We start from the raw sequence: 21,262 nt of genomic DNA, 5'->3' as shown, positions 1-21,262 counted from the left end.
TTTTCATACGAGTGTGTTTAAACGATGAATGTAGCTCAGTAAATTCATAATGCACAACACAAGGTAATGTATTATATCTTGTTGAACAACAGCAAATGGAGGAGGAAAAGCTCTAAAGAGAATTATTTTAGAGCATAGAAGAGACGGAGAGAGAGAAACATGGTTTTATAACACTATAATCTGGAATAAGGCTGGAGAGAGGGGCGAAGGTAATTTGCAGAAATTCTGTAAACCAAGCAAAAACTAGCAGAGCTTTCTAAAACAAAATAGTATATCCTACCAGCTCTGTTTTTATGGAAAACTACATTATTATGTACACAACGCGCAAGAACAATCCAAAACTCACAAAGGGATTTATTGTTAAGCCCTGGGATAGAATTACAGAGTACAAAGTTCTTAACTACGCCTTAGCTTGACATCAGCTATCCCACATTCAAATTACATAAACTAACCTTATCTAGTCGCTCAAAAATATAAATTTAGTTTACTCCATTAAATACATAAATAATAGTTATTTATTTAACTAGCAATGCACCTTTCATGATAATGGATAGTCTGAAACCGGTTAGGGATGCAATGTTACAAAGCATTGTGGACCTAACCACATTTTCATAGAAACACTTTGAGATTCTCCTTTCCAAAATGAGACAAGAGAGCTCATTTTAACATCATGGCTGTTGAAAAAAAATACTAATTAAAACTTCACAATTTCTATCTGAGACATAATTATCGAGAAAAAAAGAGTTAAATCTCAATTAACCGATAAAAATATTAAACTAAACTCAATGTTCAACGACTTTTTTTTAGCAGTTTAAGGAAGGTGAGCAGTTAACTTACAACTACCATGTCAATATATCAGAGAAAATGGCTACATGAAGTCAACAAATTTAACAATAATAGTGTTTAATAACTGACGTTAGAGATACACCGCGGTAAATTTTCTGCTAAGATAAAGCTAAGCCTATTCAGACCAATTCGAACCGCTAACTATTTGGGAAACTACCACTCAATCTACTATCACGATGAAGTGTTTGAACCAATATTCTAACGAGAAGTTAGCGTCCACTAACTAGGGAGATCCTAACTTTCCTTAACCAGAAAACCTATGTTACGAATCCACAAAGGAGTTATAACTATTCATTGTTCAAGATATGATCGGGCACCGCATTTTCGGTGATAAATTGAATTGAATAAATATTTATTACAATAAATATATACATAAAATAAATACAGAAGTGTAAATGTATTATACATTTTAACCTTCTTAACTAGTGAAGAAAGAGAAATGTTAGGTGAGGAGGATTGGAATGCAGGGAAAAAAGGAGAGGAAAACCTGCAGCTAGTGTAGAGAGTTAGAGTAGAATATGTTTTAGTCTTCTGTGTCTGTATGTTGTAGAAGGATCGTAGGAGGCTATGTCGCGGCATAGTGGATTGGGATGGCAGTCTAAGATGGAAAGGAGTTTGAGCAGACGATTTTGGATAAAGGAGTGTACGGGAATAATGGACGCAGTCTTGTGGAGTGAGTCAATTGTAGTGCGTCGTGGAGAGTCTGTTGCGAGTCTCAGAAATTTTTTTTGCGTTGTCTCCAGGCTCCAGGCGGAGCAGGCTTAGAGCTACGTCGGCCTAATGACTACTTTATAGAGGAGGAGTTTGTTAGTCACAGTCATTTTGGAGTCATGTAAGAGAAGAGGAAATAATAGTCGTGTAGTCCAGTTTGCCTGCGTTGACTTTGTCCTGAACGTGCGTAGTGAAAGTCAGTTTGTTGTCTAAAGTTAGCCCTATGTACTTAACGAGGGTAGACCACAGAATGAGAGTGTTATTATGTCTGATTTGTCGGTTAAAAGAGGGTCTACGTTTGGTGAAGAGTATAGCGTTAGTCTTGTCGTAGCTAATTTTAATTATCCACTTAATGCAGAATTTTGTTAGTCTGTCTATATTTTGTTAATCTGCAAGTGTAAGTCTGTTGGTGATGGTGTCCATTCTCCAAAATGACGTGTAAAAACTCGGTGATGAAGTTATTTTTGGAAAAATTCCCTTTAGCCTGGACAGTTAAGGAAGAGCACTCCATATCGAAGAGGACCTGGTGGCCACGATTAATCTTTAGACCAAGTAGAGTGCTTCCGAATAAATATTGTCCCCATCAAAAACCAGGAGAGTAGTAATTCTAAGATACAGTGCAAATTTTAACAATATGCAAAGGATTAAATTCAATACGAGTATATATTATAATAATTAGCTCCTTTTTCAGGAAAATTAATTTTTATTAATAAAAATAATAATAAATTGTGCCATTGTTGAAATTATTACACACGCGAAATATCCATGAACGTTTCTTTGTCAGTTCAGTTGGACACGCGAACCAAATGCCAAGCTTTTTTTTTTTTTAATGAACCCAGTAACGAATAGATGCGACTTTTTTTGGGGGGTCCCTGGTATTCTGCTGATTAAAATAGGCGGTGTATGAATAACCTAAAATAATTAAACAAAAATAACAACCATATTATAAGTACGGCACTGGCCAATATTAAATATTTTGTGACCATAATTGGCAATTTGCGATTGAACATTGCTGGAAATTTGTATGAACTTGCTGACTAGGCTTTTACATCAATAATCGATTAGCTGGCAGAAAATTTATGTACATTCCATGTGCATAGCATGATTTCATTTTCATACTGACGGATAAGCATTGATTTTCAGCGTAAACGTAAACGTATCTTATTCTCCTAGCTAAGGATTAGAAAATCTTGAAAAGAACTGAATTATACGAGATGTTCAAGAATTGCTGTCAAAAGATGTAGCGCCTTATAAGTAAGAATACGAGTAAAGGAGAAATTAAATTATTTTTCAAGTCATGATATTGGATTTAAAATAAAAAAAGAGACATAAAATTACTTAGCATCAAAACAACTTGGACTTCATTGTATCTCCTTTCGTATTGAAATTAGCGAAATACTAAAAACAAAGTACATTTTCAAGGAACTTGCTTTCTTGTTTTGATCCAAGAAATTAATCCATTAATTTAGGCTATTTAAAACCCAAGGCTCATGCCCTGCGTGGACCTTAATTGCAACGAATATAAGTCCAATTCCTCGAAAAGTTGATATTTGGATTTGATGTAAAGGTGAAGAATCGTCATTTGAAGGTGAAAATATTCAAAGAATATATCTAGTTCCGTACTCCTTTAAGACTTTAATTATAAAAAGAAAGATGTAGGCAATGGCCAGTGAAAGGTTTTCTGATTGGGTTTGAGCTCCCATCAAGAGCTTCATTGGAATTAAACCGCTGAGAAGAGATAAAACTAAACCCGCAAAAAACTCCCCACAATATAATAATAATAATGAGAAGGGATAAGCTCAGTGATTAGCCCGTCACTGGAGACCAACGCGAACATAGCGGGTTCAAATCCAGCTGCTGGCTCTTAGATTTTCTCCTCCTAGGAGCTGCTTACAGCTCACTGTCTAATGATGTCTTTAGCGAGAGAACACTTTCCGGAAAACAGAAGTGAATTGAAAAAATATTTTTTTAATGTTTTCAATAAATATGATGAGTACATGATTTCTAGTCAGAGAATTTTCTTCTTTTTTTTTTTTTTTTAAATGAATGAAACTGCCTGTTTAAAAGTAATATCAACTTTTGTATCCTTCTATTCCGATAAAGTCAGTTTAGAATGGAAAATACCAAGAGTGTACGTCTTGTTTGGGGCTTCAAAGTTTGCCGAACGAAAATGGCAAATTTACAACCGGTTATTTTGTACTAAATGGAAATTATAAACTAATCACAATCAGCCGGTGGTCTGTTGTGTTTGCAAACTAAAATTTGATTGCACATAAAACTGAGCATAAAGCCGACTTCCTTGGTAAATGGAAGATTTATTAACAAGAAAGGTAGAATAATTTGCATACACTATTTTAACAACATAGGCAGCAGAAATTATAGCAACAGCGTCATCGTACAACAAAACTTACATCGGCTACGTTGTTAGCAGAAAACTATAGTTAGTACCACAAGGGCTATAGTTAGTACAAACTCAAGGGCCAACTAACTATGCTCACCGGAAGGAGATATTCATCTGTAGATAATTTAAGGAATATTGTAAGTTATTGCAAATGAATTCAAAAAAGGGGGAGTTTTATATGGCCAGTGAGAGGTAAGGATAGTTCGTGCCGTTTGCAATCCTGTTTGTTCATTGGCTAGCAAAATGATCTTAAGAGAATTACATCCTGAAGGGCTAACTAGCGTGCACATGAAATTTCCTTTATAAATAAATTTTCTCGGAATACAAAAAATTGGGACTGAACATTTATAACATTTCTTTGTCAGCTTTTGTTGTTAAACAAATATAACCTATACATTAGCAACTCAAGGACTGGCAGACAGTCGTTCAAGAAATTCAGACCAGATGGTCCTTTTCTTCCTGAACATCCTGGTCCAGAATTAGTACAGAACTAATGATGAAAGGTCGCACAATACCATCAACATTGTCCTATACATGTCTATTCCTCACAATCATTAATTACTACAATAAAATTATTAATGAAAAATAATTTATTAAATTCCTTACAAATTAATGACTGATATCAGTATCTATATAAGTAAAACTTCCAAGATGCTAATCTCGCGAGAAAAATGCACTCAAATGTTCAAACTTACTGCAACTTGTACATGAATTGAATTTGAATTTGAAAATGTTTATTTACAATTTAAAATGTTTTATACAAATATATATAAAAGGAGGTTTCAGGCTGCATGACTATATCCTCTCCACAACATATCAACATTTACATTGGATACAAGTCGAACTTAATGCTAAGGCAAAAAATTTAAAAAAAACCTTACTACTTGGAGTTAATTAAAGCAATATAATGCTTTAACCTTCTGTGCTTGTATTTTCTATAATTAAGAGAACTTAAGTTATAGTCCATAATACTTTTTATATGCGGGTAGGGACTATGTGTACAGGAAGTTACAAAGTTTTCCGTAGCATTGTAGATAAATGTGGACACGCTGGCTACATCAAGTGGTGCATGCATGTAATAATCTACGGGTGTCCACCGGGGATATGACCCAACTAGCCTTAAGCATTTGTTTTGGACTCTTTGTAACTTCCCGTAATTGGTGCAACAAGTATTGGACCACATAGGGGCTGCATATAGGAGTACGGAACGGATATAGAGACATTAGATAAGTTTTTTATTAAGAAAATCTAAGTTAGAGTTGCGGTTCAAAAGAGGAAAGAGACTGCACATAATTCCTACCGCTTTATCGCACACTGAGTTTATGTGTTTGGTGAAAGTTAATTTGGAGTCTAACACCAACCCGAGGTATTTAACTTCCTTACTCCATGGAAGGGAGTCGCCGTTAATTTGGACAAATCTATTCACAACCGGTCTGCGGCGTGTAAACAAAAGAACTTGTGTCTTGGCATGGTTTGGCCTTTTCCATTTTCCATTTTGCAAAGTATTTGAAACATTTTTCAAGGGCGATCGATAATTGTTTGGCTATTGTGTCAACTCTGAATGAAGAAATAAAGAAGGCAGTATCATCAGCAAACAGGGAGCAACTGGATTTGAGTTTCAGCTTGGTGACGACATTAATAAAAATGTTGAAAAGTGTAGGCCCCAGGACTGAGCCTTGGGGAACACCAGCTTTAATTAACCTCACAACTGAAATTGTGCTACCCAGTGCGACGCTGAATTTTCTTTTAGTTAAATAGTTGTACATGAATTCTTCAAACTAAAAGTGTTTATCACTTAAATTTAATAGGTGCGAATTGAACTTTAGAAGTTTTTGAGTAAAATTTATGAATGGGTTTTGTCACGTTCTTCCTTCACCTTTTTAGAATTCTACTCCTTTTTCAAATCCGACACTAAAATCTCAGAACTCTCAGAAATAATTTTTTACAGAGAAATTTCCCAAATAAAAACCGATTGATTTGTCAGAGCACACAATAAACAGAAAAAGAGTTTTAGCAGTTTCCACAAAATATAATTTATTACAAAAATAAATAAGATGAAAACAATCATTTGTGTCATTTTATGTGTAGATTCATCTTAAAAATAATTCGGAGGCAATGCGAACAATTTTTGTACCTATTTTAGGTAGGCACCTACCTATTGTATTTTATTACTACTATTTTTTATTGCTACTGTATTTCTTACTTCCGTTTTATTAAATAATATATGTTCAAAACTAAAATGGTTACTTTTCTTTTTGTTCCTTCTCCAAAAATTAAAATACGAATAAATTAATAATTTGATATCTGTGAAAAGTCCCCAGTTTTCTGAATTTACACCCCTCTGTTCGGGGCAGGGTTTTATTAAAAACAAAAACATCCGTATGGTCTTGAAGATCAAAAGGGCCTAACTTTTTCTGTAATTGGGTGACTCCTTGATTCATTAATCAATGAAAAAATACAGTTGAAAATTTTATCTAAAATCATCGAGCACGAATTTTTTATATACGTATTGAAGTAAAAATTGCATTGTTTATAAGAAACGTTTTGAGACTCTGGGTTGAGTATATTTATAGGAAATTTAATGCTCTTTCGTTTGGAATAAGCAGATTTGTTGCAGGATAAAGGATAGAAAAGTTACAGCCGTTTTATGGTGGAAAACGCAAATATCGACGTGAAATAATGCAAAAATCTTGGACACTATTGAGAATCGGGCCAAAGTGAATAGAATATTTTTTGTTCCATTTGAGCTGCTAAATCACCTCCGGAAGTTTTGACCTCTCCTCCGTGTACACCCTTTATTTTACAGTATCAGATCGATAGATGTGGTGCTGGATCGCAGGAAACATACCAGCAAGCCACAGGTTGTGTACTGCTGATGCAGAAAAATTTTCCTTAACTAGCGGCCAACGCTTAATCAATAAACCTTTTATCATGTTTATACAATCTTTTTCGGACATTTACAGCCCTTCTATTAGAGATACATAGTTGATGTAATAATACGAGTAGTAAGGTGGGAGGACTTCTGCAGGGTGGTATCAAAGTTGGAAGCAACAAGGGTTAATACATCAAAAAAAATACGATTCTACGAAGGCAACCATTAAGGTAGTTGTTATGTATGGAGGCGAAGAGCGCTAGAAGGCGAAGAAACGGACGGAAATGAGGTAGACGAGAGGAGGCATAACAATACAATATGGCCTCGTTCTAGTTGAGCTAGGAAGTTGAAATAGAAAGGGTAAAATCATGGATATGCAAGTGGGCTAGAAGAACTAACTTCTTTTCCACTCTCAGATAAGGGGCTAAGTTAGGCGGGAGCGGTTCGGGTTATACATTTACATAATGTTATATTCGCATGAAGTCAGGGAATAGTTATAGGGAAAGAAATGTTCCGCCTCACAAACACAATCACGCAACTTACACACACACTTCCTTCCTGCAATTAAATCTAACAATTGTTTCAATCAAAAAGCCGCACATTTTCTAGGCTAACCTAATGAATTACTTTAAACTGAAACGTAAATTCAGCATTTAATAATTAATCCTAACCCTAATTGGGCAGCTAATAAATTATTCCATATTTAAACATGACAATAACAATATGTCACAATAACGAATCATTTAATATCCCATGCTAATTAATTATGTCCAAATCCTAGGAGATTTTGATTCGTTACACCGCATAATATAAGGTCTCAGTGATTAAAAGGCAACTAATTTAAAATTTGTTACAATATATGCATGTACCTATTAATTTAAGCTGAGAAAAATTATTATTTAGTGAGCTGCAATAGTCTCTGGTACATATGTATAGTTTAATTTCTTGCATGTCAGCAAGCCACGTTTACTCTCCGGCGGGGCTCCTGTCCACCTATCCTCTTCAACAGCAATCCTCTTCCTTGTACAGATCTGGTGCGCTACCTTGGGCTCTACATGGACAAACGACTCACGTGCAACCCACACACTAGACTTAAAAGACAAGCAATGACAAAACGTGCGAAACTTCTTTACAGATTACTTGGACGACGCTCCAAATTGCCCATTGAACTCAAACGTTTAATATACAGTACTATTCTTAAACCTATGTGGACTTATGGATTAGGGCTGTGGGGTTCAGCCAAACCTACAAACATACGGACTGTACAGACATTTCAATCAAAACTCCTCCGGCAGATAGTTGACGCTCCTTTCTACGTGACTAACCTCACTCTTCACAACGACCTCAACATTCCCTTCACAGACCAACTCGCTAAGACGAAATATCAAAAATTCCATACAGCTCTCTCGACTAGCTCTAATCCTCTTGTACTGTCTCTCACTTCTTCTGACATCCCTAATACTCCTCGCCGACTGAATCGCCAATGGCCCCGCGACTTTCTTGTAAGCTGAAGACCTAAATTATTACACTCCTCTCTCCTCCTCTTATCCTCTCCTCACATTCACCTCTTCACATTCTCCTCTCTCCTATAGAGAGTGCTACTGCTGGGTAGCTTCTCTCCTCCTTACTTATTGTTTACAGTATACAGATTGTAAATAACAAAATAAATAAAAAAAAATTCTTGCAACCGCATCAATAACTGTAAAGTCCAAATATTGAACGTAAACATAGATATTTCACTATTTACAGATATGTCAATAATTCGCGAAGTATTCATTAAGTACTCAATGTAAAAAATAGAGACACAAACAAACAAGATACACCAACCTTAAATTTAAGAACGTAAAAATATATAAATAAATATTTAATTAAAAATATAAGCCTTGAAGATGACCTAGTCCCAGGCAAGGCCAACATAATGCCGTGATTAATCTTTCAATATTAGTCATTTAACTTCCAATAACTGGTCGAATGGATTCTCAACTCTTCTTTGTTTTTTCCAAAAATAAAAATCTGTTGTAGTGATTAACACTTTTGTACCTTTCTGTGCGATAGATTGAATGATCTACATTTCGGGGACCAAAAACTGTAAGACACGCCTGTTGTAGTTCCTAGGTCGAAAGCTCGGCCAAAAATAAATAAAATAATTACCGAAATTAACAATATTCTATCTTCCTAATGGATTAATGAGACAGTTACCAAAAACAATTAAAAATAATTTAATATAAATTAAAACTGTCCGGTAGGACAGTTGTATAAGGGTTGATCGTCAAAAACTGCACGAAATAGCGTAACGTTAAAAAACACCCAACTTTGACAATTTTTTTCTCTTTTTCTATAAAAGATAAAATTCCCAAATTTTCTTTAAAATGTAGGGCAAACCCTCCTTTATGACTGTAATTTTTTGCAACAACCCAGATTTAGTAGATTTTGAGAAAAATGTTGCCGAAAATGAGCAAAAACAGCTTTTTCAGAAAATGTTCTTGTTCTTGTTCTTCTTCTTCTTCTTGTTGTTGTTGTTCTTGTTACCTTTTTTGTAAACAACGTAGCGCCTAAACGCGTGAACCGATTTTCATGAATGAGGTGTCATTCGTTTCGGAATTTTATGTAGATGTGCCTTTTGGGGGTCTCGACGCTGTACATCAAATGGGGGAGGAGTTAGCCCCATATATGTGAGGCCCCTTCTCAAAATTATTATTACTAATAACTCTGAAAATGTTAACCCGATTTTAATAAAATTTGGCAGGATGAAAGGTTTAGGGCACTCCTACGTAACATTTAAACGACGTTCTGCTCTTACCCTTATTAGGGGGAAGTATGGTAATCGTTTCAAATTATCGAAACGTGAACCGATTTTCATGAATGAAGTGTCATTCGAATCGAAATTTTGTACAGATTTGCACTTTAAAAGTCACGTCGCTATGACTCATAAGGAGGGGAGTTTGCCCCACCCAAGTAAGGCCTTTTCTAATACTATTATTACCAATATTTCTATTACGCTTAGTTCGATTTGGATAAAATTTACCACGAAGAAGTGGTTAAAGCTCCTCTACGTGGCTGTGAAGTGCCACCATGCTCTTACACCTACTAAGAGGAAGTACTGCAATCGTTAAAATTATCAATGAGTGAACCTATTTACATCAATGAATTCGATTCAAAATATTTGCCTTTTAGGGAGAAGTACTGTAATCGCAGTTTATTTTTCTTACTCCTCTTAAAAGGAAGTACTGAAATCGCTTTTTAATTTTGCTATTTACGTACAAATACCTTCCTATTTTATTCAAAACGCTTTCTCTAAAAAATTGTTATTGAGGATGGTTTGGGGGACCGCAACTATAATCATTCTTTAAAAAGATCGCTCCAGTGGTAGTTACGGTTCGGACTTAACACCTTTTTAGGTTATAATGGTAGAATTTATTATTCCAAATTTTAATAAAATCTGTAAAGCAGATATGTAACTTTGCAAAACAGACAAAAAGGAAAATCTATCCAAAAAGTCCAAAAATCTCCTTAACAAAAACTTACAGTTTAAAATGTTAAGTATAAGGGTTGATTAAACGCCAAAAGGTACACAAATCAGCAAGTACCCAACATTTCATTAATACTTCATTAATATTTAAGTAATTTTACTGCATTAAATTTCATTTATTTTTTTGAATTTATTAGAGGTCACAGACCCTTATGCTGGCCAGTTCATTCATATTTTTTTTTTTTATTGATTTAAATCGCGTCAACATCTGAGGTTATTGGCGCCCGGAGTTTTTTTCAGTGCACTGCCGGCCTCCGGACAGTGTTCTCTCGTTACAGACAACACTGTCCATCACCGGCCAGTGAGCTGTAAGAAGCTCTTAGGAAGAGAAAATCTAAGGGTCAGCAGCTGGATTCGAACCCGGAACCTCCACGTGGGAATCCAATACGCTAACCGCATAGCTAATCCCTTCCCTTAGTTCATTCATAATATTTTATTTTTTGTTATAATTATGATAAAATGTATATTATATCTTCGTAATTAAATAGGTACTTTATTATAGCTTTATTCCAAATTATTCTTCTGATTTATCTTTATTAGGCCCTTTATTCTGAGTAGTCACATATACATGCATGTTAAAATAGAAAAAGATAAAGTTAGAGTCGGCTACTGTTTAAATTTGAATCACGGATTTAAAACAATATTTCAGTCTAGAATTCTTCTTACCGAAGTATTTGTGAGTACAAATAACGCATAGGTAATATCCAGTAAATTATTCAACAATAATTATTCATTTCTCAATTGTAATTTAATGTAGTCCCTCTAATTTTACTTATAGTAGGTAAAATACTGGTATAATTAGCTGTCATAAAAATATGCATATCTTATATTCCAAATATATAACACTGCGGTAAGAATACCTAGATTGAGAATTGAAGAAAACTATATTATTTGCGATAAAGCCAGATTAATTATTACCTATTATTAAAAACGCTTGACTACTAAATAAAGTAACAATTGCTTTAATCGAATTACGAACTTAAACCGAAGATTTTTATTTAAAAATAAAAATAAATAAATAAAATAAACAAAATCATTGATGAATGTTGGTGCAAGCATTTTTGAAAAAAGTTTTTGAATTTTTTAACCTCATATTTTTTTTTTATAAAGTTTTTTTTTTTAACCTGTGATTAATAGTTTGTTGATTAGATATTACAGTCAATCTAAGAAATAGTGTTCTATTTGAACAAATATTTTGTAGACGAAAATGGCCAGCATAAGGGTCTGTGACCTCTAATAAATTCAAAAAAATAAATGAAATTTAATGCAGTAAAATTACTTAAATATTAATGAAGTATTAATGAAATGTTGGGTACTTGCTGATTTGTGTACCTTTTGGCGTTTAATCAACCCTTATACTTAACATTTTAAACTGTAAGTTTTTGTTAAGGAGATATATTATTTATGTTTTTAATTCCTTGGTTGTCTACTAAATTTAGACGATTACAAAATTAAATCTGAGTTGCAAAATTGGAACTATGTGGCAACTTTTGAAATTGAAGGAAAAGATATTCAAAAAAGAAATAAATGAAAAAAGCAGGGAGTGTACATATGGTGCACTTTTCTTAATAATTGAGTCGGTACGATGGGAAATGGTAAGACAAAAGAAAAAGAAAAAATGGAGTTGTAATTTTCAGAAAGAATTACCTGAAGTACAATGGTGTTGGGGACTTCCTGTTCTATACAGAAGGAAGCAATTTTATTGTTCACACTTTCTTTATCTAGCAAAATGGTGGCCGAGAGAGTAAGGAACTGTTTCGTACATTTTATGTATATAGTTGGGTAGAGTAGAAGTGGCCACCTGGCAATTTGAACTTAATTGGAGGTAAATGTTTGCTACCTATATTTTTACACTCAAATAAGCTGGCTGGGCAAAGGAAGTAATTGAGAAGAGACAAGCTGAACGTACTTCCGGCTATTTGCGGAGGAGCGCTTCAAGAGTATTGTAACGGCCTGGCTCCACTGCTGGGTCCATTACTAACCAGTGGCCAACATTTCCAAGACATTATAGCCCAAATTATAGTGAACGCTTATTAACAGAATTTGATAGGTATGGAAGTCTAATTACAAAATAAATTCTTCAAATAATAAACGAATTTCCTCTTAATCTTTATACTTTATTTATCCTTGGACTACTAAACATACGCCATAACATTCAATGAAACCGATCTGCTCCAGTAAGGTACGCTTACAGTTCTACAACTTAGAAGTTGAAGCTCTTCCCAGGAAAATTCGATTAGGGCAGTTCTGGGTGAAGGAAATGGTTGAGCTTTTCTGTAAAGGACTAATATCCTGTAATGTACAGGACATACGATCTACTTCTGCTTTTTTTATTTAAGATGCGTCAACATCTGAGGCCATTGGCGCCCGAAGTTATTTTCCTGAGCACTGCCGACCTCAGAACAGTGTTTTACAAACAACAATGTCCCATCACTGAGCTGTGAGCTCTAAGAAGCTCCCTAGGAAGAGCAAATCTAAGGGTCAGCAGCTGGATTCGAACCCGGCTGAAATCCAGTAAACGCTAACTAATGAAGCTAATGCATTCCCCGAATGCATTTATAGAATACTTTTTTGTAATTTTTAGAATATTTATTTAGTTACAATCAACGCATTGCGTTATTGCAGAATGGAGAAGTTACCCAGCGGTAACACTTCAATAACATTTTACATTCTACTGACTCTATTCATCAGAGAGGAGATCGCGAGGCCACTGTCCTTTAAGACTTCTAGAAGTGTTGTCTGGAAATGTACTGGAAGATAAGATGTTGTACAAGTGGATTGTGATGTGATTGAATGTTCAGATGGAATTTTCTGTATCGTGTTTTTGCAACTTGTGGGACGAAAGAAATGTTTAGGTCTGTGTGAATGGATTGTTGATTGGTGACGTAGAAAGGAGTGTTTACTATAGAGCGAAGAATTTCAGACTGCAAGGACTGGATCTTTTGGAGGTTTGAGCGTTTGGCTTCAGAAATTAAAAAAAAAAAAAAAATACCTAGAGAACATGAATATTTGAAGTCGGCCTGTTTTTTAGTAAAAACTGTAAGTTTCAAGAACACGCAACTACGTAAGCAGGGGTAAGACAAAGTCGCTTGAGTGATCACAACTGATATTTTTTGGATTGGAATTCCTCTTTAAGAAGATGAATAAGAGCATAAATACAGATGTCATGCTTTTAGAATGAAATACCGGGATAGGCGATGGAATCAATGTTGTATGAAGGCAAAAAAAGGGACGTATGGCAGACAGATTAAAGGAATAATAATAAAATGTATTCAGGTGTGCTGGGCGACATATCTTGCGCCGAGGATTGTGTGGTAGCAGATGTTTGGCGATCACTCTTGAGTAGGGAAAGAAGACATTGTGACACACAATATCGTCAAGGAATCAAAGCCAGGTCCTTCTTCACCCATCTGTCTACGGCTATTATAGCTTGACAATGTACGTCTCCGTCAATACATCTTATTGGAAGAAAGAGGGTATACTCCTCCGAACTGCCAGGGAATTAAAGTGTGTAACACACATATTCACCTTTTTTATGACATGTAATTTACAGTTCAATTTTATTACTTGAATTTCCTGAAATAAAATGTAAAGTCAGGAAGTTATTGTTGTCAGAAAGTTTATTCACATCCACCCACCCCTTCACAGAAAAGATATGAACTATATAGTAAATTTCATCTAACAATGAAGAACGACATTGCCAATCTGATTTGAGAAACTTTTTCTGTCCAAGAAATAAAAATATAGTAAAAGGAGAGAGAGTTTGAAAAAGGAGTTAACATCAGGAGATAAGACAGGTTACCATAGCAAGAAGAATGAAGCCGGAGAAGAAAGGGTACTTGAACCAGTGGCCCATCATTATCATCAACAACAACAACAACATCGTCGCTATTACAGCAAAACTCAGCATAACTTTCTTGAAGAGAATCCACTAAAAAGGATGGTCAAGTTCTCCCGAGATGGCTACAATAATGACTTCGAAACCACTTGATTCGATCTACTTGGAAAACTAGCAGCCCGTTCTCAAGTACTCCTTCTAGCTGTGTAAACTAAAAACAGTCGGATAATAAAATACAAATGGTGGATAACTTAATTAGCCTTCCCCTAAAAACCATGAGATTAGATTTTTGCATATATTTTTGATATTTTAATAATTATTTTCAACATAACTAAATTTCTGAACGTAATATTTCTTATTTTAAGCTTCTTCATGTAAATAATTTTTTATTTCATCATATTTTCTCGAGGTTAGGCATGCTTTGTTTGAACCAGTCTAGTTCGGAGTAACTTAGTGCACTGATCTACTAGGTTTTAAATATTAAACATTTCCAGTTAGGAAAAGAACCTTCCATTTTCTTATAATACTAAAGGAAATAAAACATAGAATAACAATTGTCAGTTAAAAGAAAATGAATAATACGAGAACAGGAACACATGCAAATTTTGTGCACTAGATTGATTATTACTTGGATAAAAAGTATTGCAAAAAAAGGACGTAAATTAAGGTTCCTAGATCGTGGGGAGAGCCATAACGTGTCGAAAAGTATTACAAGTTACGTTTTTCGGAAAGTAATAAATAAAATAGATGACAATGTTATACAAAACAAACATAAACAAAAAAAACGGTGTATAATAAATTAATAAACCTTAATAAAAGGTTTTGAGTAAGAGTGCCTTCATTCGAGCATCGCCTCCACCCAAGTACACAGGGAGAAGAAGTGACGGTTGTTGTGTACTCACCTGTAACAAGAGAAAAAATATCAATTAGAGTGGCTGTGGTGCTGGAGTGAGACAGTAGCGACTGTGAAAGAAAATAACATTGGTAGAATGAGAAAGAGGGTTCCAATAGCAACTCGCAACTCCTGAAGAGTTGTGATTACAGAGGGTAATTACGGGCAACAACAAGGATGACTGGTGAGCATGCCATGTAGCGAGAACTACAGCGGTCTTGCACCAGCCCTTCTCTAAAGCTGACTGGGTATTTCTTTCTTTATACAATACTTTACAACAGGGTGGAAGGGTTAATATGAGAACAAAGTTTAAAAACATGGCGGTAGTTTTTAACTGTGCTGAAGGAGAGGCGCTAATTGCGGGCAGAGACGGGCTCAGTGGCGTGAGAAAACACAGCAATCTCAAGGGGCACGTGTCCGACACTCCCGTTGGACACAAATGTCAAAAGTGAGGTACTTTAACTTAGACCAATCGATTCTTCAAAATGCGAATTAAACACACTTCTACTAAAATATAAAATTTAATTACTAGATAATCAGTAACATCTCTAACACCAAATAATTGGATACATAAGTTAACCACTATCCAGCCACTTCTTCAGGGATGTTGGGCGTTCCTGTATCCTATCTAAGAATATACCTCGCATACTGACTTCCCTAACAACATTCACGCAATAAACAGATTTGGGAAACCTGAACAGTTAGCTGCCAGCCGGTGAAATACTTGGTATTGTAGCCAAACCTGCATTTATTACTCTTTGTAATACAATTTCAGTTTAGTGCTTATTGTCCAACGTTTTTTTTCAACCGATAGATTGCATCCTTAAAGAGCGATTCTGGAATAGGAGTAAAATACCCATCTAAGACTGTTATCACATCATTTGACAAAGGAAAAACTTTTTTCAACCAAAAATTTCTCTAGATTTGGAAATAGTTGTCCAGAGAGTGTGAAAAATCTGATTAAAAAAGCCAAGTTCATCGTGGGAGGTCTCTTAACTTATTCCTAAGAATCTAAACCTTGCCAATTGCCAATGATCACTTCAACGTATCCAATCGAATTATTGAATAAGATCTCCATTAGATTCATTTTTTGAGTATTATCTTACACCAAAGTCACAATTTCTTAGCCCGTCGTTTCTCTTTCTGAACAATTCCTAACAATCCTCCCAGACGTGTTCAAGCGCCAATGGCTTTTTACTCTCTGTGAATCTAAGTGCATTTAAATTATTAAAACACTCGTGTAAAGTTCAACTACTGCTTGATAGTTACTCCCAACGTTGATTAATGAAACATGGTACAAACCAAAATAGGGAGTTTCGGAGTTCTATTTATAGTTTTATCGTTTAAACGTTATAATTTCCCCTGAACACCCTGTATTACTTGTGGCAATTCCTGCCGTTGTAATACGGAATAAATAAATATGGTAAAGGAAAAGAAAATAGAACATTAATAAAGGAAAATGAAGCTTCCAAACTGAAAAATTGAAAATAATTTTCTTTCAACAATATTATTACAAGTAAAAATTACAGTTACTGTCTATCCATTCCATTCCAATGCCGTAAAAGAATTCTTCAAGTATTTAAATACATACACATTATAATTCCATAATCAAGCTTCTAAGATTCTTAAGGTAAAAATTTATCAGATATTACTGAATATTTAACGGCTATAGGTAGAACATTGATTAAAAATCATGGGTAATGAAAGATCAAAGTATTGTTGGCTAATCAAGGTAAATCAAGAAATGGAATATACTAAGAAGATGGTGAAGGGGCTTTGAGAAGGAGGTCCATTAGATTAACTATTGAGAAGTAGGGCAGGCCAAGCTGACAGGAAAAGAGGATGGCTCTTCCGTTTTACTTGGGTACAGTGAGCCCTAGCACCACTAAACCATTAACAGACACCCTTTTAGTAAAAGGGTTACAGCAAGCACTCTAAGTACCAACATTTAAACAGTAACTACCTTTCTCACTATACTAACCAATTCTTTTTCCTATCCAATCTTTTCACATCCAGACTATTTAAAAAAATATTCTTTTATGAACTGAATGACCAAATCATTCTTTACACAACCATATAACAAACAAGTCGCCATTAAATCAAATTAATGACTAAAAGTTAATATTAATTAGCCATGACGTTCCATGAGAACCATGGAAATTTAAGACGGGTAAAAATTTAAGAAGCAGCAGCTGAATTCGAACTCTGCGTGGGAATCACTGAGATAATCCACTCTCTCTGGGAGATACTTATGGAGAACATTAGTCTTTACCTACTAACTTTAAAGATTTCCTATTCCTGAAAAGCAATTTTAAAGCAGTTCTTCTGAGTATCTAGACATGCCAAGGCAGAAGGCAATGAAAAAGCTGACGAAGCAGGCTAGGAAGAGATCATCAACACCATTCTGATCCTATGAAACAATTTTATGACGGCGGATTAAGAAATAGAGCATGAAAAGTTTGGAGAAACCTAAAACGGGTATCTGTTGGTCTTGGGCAGGGAGAGGCGGTGCTTCTTGGCTATCTGAGTGAGATACCACTAGGCGATTTGGTAGCTGTACTGACTGGGTTACTCTTGGGTAATGAGAGAGCTTACGATTTAGAACTCTCGACTGGCAGATTACTTCTGTGGCAGAGCTTAAATTTGCATTTCCCAAAGTAAAAATAGAGCAAACGACCCAAAAAAAAATGCAATTCCCCAGAGTAAATGTTTCAAATTAAATTTAACAGCAATTTAGATGAAATTTAAAGAAAATTGCTGAACCCGAATTCCCTCAGCGGCCTTGATACTGATCCATGTTGTTTTTGCCTTCAGCTGCAAACTTCAAAGTATTTGGACTGGCGCAGAGAGCAATGACATTCGCATAGCCTTTAAAGTAGTTTAATTTTAATTTTATTTATTTAAATGTGTACAGAAAAAAGTAAACTACAGTGTACTGTTTGCAAAGAGAGTGTATTTATGCGCTTACAATTAAAGGGGAAAACATGAGCCAAGGGCAGTTGTGCAGACGCGCGCCCACGGTTGGACGTCAGTTCTGTGAAATGTAGCAGAAATATTCTACCCAAAGCTGGAGCACTTTTTTTAGCCCTTCCCTCGCGCTCTGGTCCTTCCTTACCTAGACCAACCTTGGCCAACTAAACGAGTTATTACAAAACACAGGTTTTCCATCAGCCCGGAGTTCTCCGTTTACTCACAACCACACATACCAACAGAACGGCGCTGCGGGTACTGTAGTAGCTCTTTCACAGTTCCCCTCTTCTTACGCAATACTGGACGTAGGAAATATATCTCTATATACTGGAGAGTTGACTCGTAAATATGTCCATTGAGACTAAATGGAAGCCGGGGGCTTACTGTATCGTGGAGCAGAAGGTCTGGCTGCTAAGGCTCCTAACTCACCAAAGGTATTCACACCAAACTACTTCGTAGATTTGTTCAACTATTAGTAACTTTGCGCTGCATTATTACGTAATGCAAAGTTACCACTATGTATATTGCCTCTATGAATGAACAATTTCTGTTTCCGTTGCAAGTATTTACAAAGCTTAATTTTAAGTTGTGGCGCTGAATTTCGGATAAACGAAATTCAGAAAGCAAATCTAGTACCACCAAAGTTGATCAATTTTTCAAATAAACCAAAAATAATTTGACAAAGGCTTATTTAGTCAAAAAAAAAATGCTACAAGCATCAAGATTAAGTAAGGTTTACACTGTCATTCAACAGATAAGAAAATAAATCTAGATGTAGGCGCCAAAGACTTGCTTTTTAAACACTCAGTATAACGACTTAGCATTGACGTTTTAAGCTATGAATAATTAAAACGAAAGATATTATAAGTCCAACTTATTTTTTTAACAACTTCAATTCATGCTGAAAATAAAATTTCTGTTCAATTTTTTTTGAAACGAAATCAATTCCACGAAACAAGGTTTAAAAGTTCACCAGAAGTTTCTGCTTCTTATCAGAGTTTCATAATTAAGGACATCTTGGATTTTTACCAGGGATATTTATACGTTTTGAAAAAAGCAGTGCCTATTACACTGGTTCGCCTGAATTCTGCTGAACGGTAAGGGCAGCAACAGAATCTTCCTATTACTCTCTTATGCAGTATTCTTATACAGAAGCAAAGGTAAACTATAATGGATAAAACTTCCTTTTTCTTTAGGTGAGCAGGCAAACGTGGAACAGCTGAAAGAAGGCTTTTAGTGAAAGCTTTTGTAAAAGAAAGACTTTTTTTGTGTGGAAAGCTTTAGGAAAATTTTAAAATGGATTCCAACCAACGAAGACAATGTGAAAACAAAACAAAAACAGTTCAGACAAGAAGTAAGGAACTTTATCTAGTCACAAGTTACAGTCCTATAAAGAACTATTTTTGAAAATAACTGCAGCTGCAAGCAAATGTGATTACAAGCAACTAATTTCCTTTCCACTAATTTGGCGGGCAAACTGTACGCGTTCGTTGCAAAGTTTCGTCAAATAACTTGAATGATTGAATTACTAGGGCATCTTCAAGCAGCAAAATCTCGCTAGAACACATAGGAAACAAAATAGTAACTATCCACATTTCCGGCAACCGCTTAGTTTCAAGTAAGGACGCCAATAAATCTTGATACGAAAGAGGATAGAAGACAATCTGTACATATTACTTTCGAAAATAACAGCGCAAATAAAATCCTTGGCTAAGGCAACACCCTGGATTAAAGTAAAGTAGTAAAGTAAAGTGATCGCCTACTTTTTCTGGCGGAGCTTAACGTCCAACTACCAATTAGGCGTGGAGGACGGAGGCGACTAGCAAACATACTTTACTGTAAATTTTTTTTATTAACCATTAAATAAAATCCAAGACCTAGATCAGGGAATCGAACCCAGTACCACAATGCATATTAGCTTCGCAGGTCTCGCCTCTTAACCGCTCGGCTACCGTGGCTCCTATCACCCTGAAATACCTTCGCTCTACAATTCAGACCAAAACGATGATCAAAACTACAATCAAAGATCAGCCTCCAGGATATATCTAAATATACCTCAGATGTACTACCGAGAAATAAATCAGTACCTCGGAGGTATACAACACCAAGTCCATTTTTTCAATGTTTCAAATACTAAATTATTATTTTATTACAAGGTTATTTTTTTATTACACAACTATCTGTTAACGTGCATCTATGTTACTTATTATCCACCAAAGACTTAGGCAAAATAACTCCTGAGGGCTTATAAGTAAGAAGAAACAGCGAAAATAACCTTTCATTTGCTCTCCTGTAAAAAATTTAAAATGTGTCTTAGTGTTGAGCACCTCCAGGGTTCTGAAATATTAAATATTTTTTTTTTTTCACCACTTTCTGCTATGTTTTTAATTAAACAAATATCAACTTTAAAATAACCTGAATCTTTTGCGTTTTTGAAGCAGTGCCAACATCTTTCCTTTTAATGGAGCTATATAAGAGCTTAGGAGTGCAAAAATTAGGCACAAATATTGGACCCATTCGCTCTTTAGGCACCTCTATAAACGTACATAACTTTTACGCAAACTAAACTCTTTATCGTCCACGTATTCTCAATATGCAATATCCGCTTTTTTGTCAAATTGAAATCCAAGCCAATTGACTATTGGGCAGTAACATGTTTTGAATGCAATGAGGGGTGAATGAATATCAGTGGCACTGCAGGAGACTGGGGTGTGTTTGCAGTAAAGTTGATGGTGGATATCCCAAAAAACACAAACAATTACCAGGGCGAAGGTGGGAGAGGTAGTAATGCGAACGTACAAAAGGAGGGTTTAGTCAAATTAATTCGGCAGAGTTAATCAGTTTCTGTGTTGGCTGGTTGGCTGTGCCACTAGCCCACGTCAACCTCCTCATCCAGTAATCCCAACTCTCTCGCACCGTCCCTAATTCTCTTATGATTAATGCGCTGGGATCCTAGTTTTATTGCGGGATGTTCTCCTAGAGGATTAAGGGGGAACAATTGTAAATCATTCTGGAAGAGGGTGAAGTAATAGTGTACCTCGCCACTCCACCGCTAAGGGACACAGGGAGGCAGAGGAGAAAGAGAGATTGTTCTCTTTCCAGAACTAGAAACAAACTCCAGGCATTGTCCTACCGCTAGGATTCCCTGACCAATAACAACTAACTCCAAATAACAAATAGGTCACCAGATTTATTGGTACTTT

General features: G+C 35.4%; 1 protein-coding gene and 1 long non-coding RNA gene across 16 annotated transcripts in view; one reads left to right on the top strand and one right to left on the bottom strand.

The window, feature by feature from the left end:
• Window positions 1–21,262, bottom strand: part of Lar (tyrosine-protein phosphatase Lar) — an 855,139-nt gene that overhangs the window by 486,657 nt on the left and 347,220 nt on the right. The gene's annotated exons all lie outside the window — the stretch shown is intronic.
• The window catches only part of LOC141449468 (uncharacterized), a 308,854-nt gene that overhangs the window by 84,537 nt on the left and 203,055 nt on the right, over window positions 1–21,262 (top strand). The window lies entirely within an intron of this gene.

The sequence above is a fragment of the Rhodnius prolixus genome, unplaced genomic scaffold (assembly GCF_049639745.1).
Source record: "Rhodnius prolixus isolate KJV_2025 unplaced genomic scaffold, Rpr scaffold_1, whole genome shotgun sequence".
NCBI classification, from domain to species: domain Eukaryota; kingdom Metazoa; phylum Arthropoda; class Insecta; order Hemiptera; family Reduviidae; genus Rhodnius; species Rhodnius prolixus.
Note: the sequence above shows the minus strand (reverse complement) of the source record. Positions and strands in the feature narration are given on the sequence as shown.